This window comes from Haemaphysalis longicornis, unplaced genomic scaffold (assembly GCF_048455015.1).
Source record: "Haemaphysalis longicornis isolate Haplotype H1 unplaced genomic scaffold, Haemaphysalis longicornis Haplotype H1 scaffold_11, whole genome shotgun sequence".
In the NCBI taxonomy this organism is placed as follows: Eukaryota; Metazoa; Arthropoda; class Arachnida; order Ixodida; family Ixodidae; genus Haemaphysalis; species Haemaphysalis longicornis.
Window position 1 is genome coordinate 95,448,746 of NW_027526214.1, and position 3,384 is coordinate 95,452,129.

The following is a 3,384-nucleotide window of genomic DNA, read 5'->3' on the forward strand; positions in this document are numbered from 1 at the left end:
GAGCCCCTCATTTCCTATTAAGATTCGCTACATGCATAGCGAGGGCCTCTGATCTGGCAGTCTTGGTGCCATAAGGGAGCTTAAGAGGGTTCAACGCTGGTCGACCACTCTCGACATGTCGTAGACGCTGGAGTCACGTCCCGGGGGTTAAAAAGAAGGTCCCCTTCACCCCGAGTAGTCCGAGTGGCGCTGGCCACCACCCCCAAGCGCAGGAAACAAAAACACCTTAGCATAATGCCCCAGAAAGTGGAGGCTAAAGTAGCCCCGCCGGTAGTGTAGTGGTTATCGCACCAGACCAGTATTCTGGAGGTCGTGGGTTCGGATCCCACCTGGCGGGCATTTTTTCTCCACTTTCATATTTTCCAAATTCTTTATCTTGTGCCACTACATCCCCCCCTTTGCTTTCCGAGGTCTTCTTGACTGCCAATGCTTATTTCTGTATTATTTTCAACGAGCCCCTCATTTCCTAATCTGATTCGCTACATGCATAGCGAGGGCCTCTGTTCTGGCAGTCTTGGTGCCATAAGGGAGCTTAAGAGGATTCAACGCTGGTCGACCACTCTCGACATGTCGTAGACGCTGGAGTCACGTCCCGGGGGTTAAAAAGAAGGTCCCCTTCACACCGAGTAGTCCGAGTGGCGCTGGCCACCACCCCCAAGCGCAGGAAACAAAAACACCTTAGCATAATGCCCCAGAAATTGGAGGCTAAAGTAGCCCCGCCGGTAGTGTAGTGGTTATCGCACCAGACCAGTATTCTGGAGGTCGTGGGGTCGGATTCCACCTGGCGGGCATTTTTTCTCCACTTTCTTATTTTCCAAATTCTTTATCTTGAGCCACTACATCGCCCCCTTTGCTTTCCGAGGTCTTCTTGACTGCCAATGCTTATTTCTGTCTTATTTTCAACGAGCCCCTCATTTCCTAATCTGATTCGCTACATGCATAGCGAGGGCCTCTGTTCTGGCAGTCTTGGTGCCATAAGGGAGCTTAAGAGGATTCAACGCTGGTCGACCCCTCTCGACATATCGTAGACGCTGGAGTCACGTCCCGGGGGTTAAAAAGAAGGTCCCCTTTACCGCGAGTAGTCGGAGTGGCGCTGGCTACCACCCCCAAGCGCAGGAACCAAAAACACCTTAAGATAAATACCCAAGAAAGTGGAGGCTAAAGTAGCCCCGCCGGTAGCGTAGTGGTTATCGCACCAGACCGGTATTCTGGAGGTCGTGGGCTCGGATCCCACCTGGCGGGCATTTTTTCTCCACTTTCTTATTTTCCAAATTCTTTATCTTGAGCCACTACATCCCCCCCTTTGCTTTCCGAGGTCTTCTTGGCTGAGAATTCTTATTTCTGTCTTATTTTCAACGAGCCCCTCATTTCCTATTCTGATTCTCTACATGCATAGCGAGGGCCGCTGTTCTGGCAGTCTTGGTACCATAAGGGAGCTTAAGAGGGTTACACGCTGGTCGACTACTCTCGACATGTCGTAGACGCTGGAGTCACGTCCCGGGGGTTAAAAAGAAGGTCCCCTTTACCCCGAGTAGTCCGAGTTGCGCTGGATACCACCCCCAAGCGCAGGAAACAAAAACACCTTAGCATGAATACCCGAGAAAGTTGAGGCCAAAGTTGCCCCGCCGGTAGCGTAGTGGTTATCGCACCAGACCGGTATTCTGGAGGTCGTGGGCTCGGATCCCACCTGGCGGGCATTTTTTCTCCAGTTTCTTATTTTCCAAATTCTTTATCTTGAGCCACTATATACTCCCCTTTGCTTTCCGAGGTCTTCTTGAATGCAAATTCGTATTTCTGTCTTATTTTCAACGAGCCCCTCATTTCCTAATCTGATTCGCTACATGCATAGCGAGGGCCTCTGTTCTGGCAGTCTTGGTGCTATAAGGGAGCTTAAGAGGGTTACACGCTGGTCGACCACTCTCGACATGTCGTAGACGCTGGAGTCACGGCCCGGGGGTTAAAAAGAAGGTCCCCTTCATCCCGAGTAGTCCGAGTTGCGCTGGATACCACCCCCAAGCGCAGGAAACAAAAACACCTTAGCATGAATACCCGAGAAAGTTGAGGCCAAAGTAGCCCCGCCGGTAGCGTAGTGGTTATCGCACGAGACCGGTATTCTGGAGATCGTGGGCTCGGATCCCACCTGGCGGGCATTTTTTCTCCAGTTTCTTATTTTCCAAATTCTTTATCTTGAGCCACTATATACTCCCCTTTGCTTTCCGAGGTCTTCTTGACTGCCAATTCGTATTTCTGTCTTATTTTCAACGAGCCCCTCATTTCCTAATCTGATTCGCTACATGCATAGCGAGGGCCTCTGTTCTGGCAGTCTTGGTGCCATAAGGGAGCTTAAGAGGGTTCAACGCTGGTCGACCACTCTCGACATGTCGTAGACGCTGGAGTCACGTCCCGGGGGTTAGAAAGAAGGTCCCCTTCACCCCGAGTAGTCCGAGTGGCGCTGGCTACCACCCCCAAGCGCAGGAAACAAAAACACCTTAAGATAAATACCCGAGAAAGTTGAGGCCAAAGTAGCCCCGCCGGTAGCGTAGTGGTTATCGCACGAGACCGGTATTCTGGAGGTCGTGGGTTCGGATCCCACCTGGCGGGCATTTTTTCTCCAGTTTCTTATTTTCCAAATTCTTTATCTTGAGCCACTATATACTCCCCTTTGCTTTCCGAGGTCTTCTTGACTGCCAATTCGTATTTCTGTCTTATTTTCAACGAGCCCCTCAGTTCCTAATCTGATTCGCTACATGCATAGCGAGGGCCTCTGTTCTGGCAGTCTTGGTGCCATAAGGGAGCTTAAGAGGGTTCAACGCTGGTCGACCACTCTCGACATGTTGTAGACGCTGGAGTCACGTCCCGGGGGTTAAAAAGAAGGTCCCCTTTACCCCGAGTAGTCGGAGTGGCGCTGGCTACCACCCCCAAGCGCAGGAAACAAAAACACCTTAAGATAAATACCTGAGAAAGTTGAGGCCAAAGTAGCCCCGCCGGTAGCGTAGTGGTTATCGCACGAGACCGGTATTCTGGAGGTCGTGGGTTCGGATCCCACCTGGTGGGCATTTTTTCTCCAGTTTCATATTTTCAAAATTCTTTATCTTGAGCCACTACATCGCCCCCTTTGCTTTCCGAGGTCTTCTTGACTGCCAATGCTTATTTCTGTCTTATTTTCAACGAGCCCCTCATTTCCTAATCTGATTCGCTACATGCATAGCGAGGGCCTCTGTTCTGGCAGTCTTGGTGCCATAAGGGAGCTTAAGAGGATTCAACGCTGGTCGACCCCTCTCGACATATCGTAGACGCTGGAGTCACGTCCCGGGGGTTAAAAAGAAGGTCCCCTTTACCGCGAGTAGTCGGAGTGGCGCTGGCTACCACCCCCAAGCGCAGGAA

At 51.3% G+C, this 3,384-nt stretch overlaps 1 non-coding gene across 1 annotated transcript; it reads left to right on the forward strand.

Moving 5' to 3' along the window:
• The first annotated feature begins 264 nt into the window (after positions 1 to 264).
• Trnat-agu (transfer RNA threonine (anticodon AGU)) lies at positions 265 to 337 on the forward strand. The gene has a single exon. It is a non-coding gene; the product is annotated as a tRNA-Thr (tRNA).
• The last annotated feature ends 3,047 nt before the right edge of the window (positions 338 to 3,384 follow it).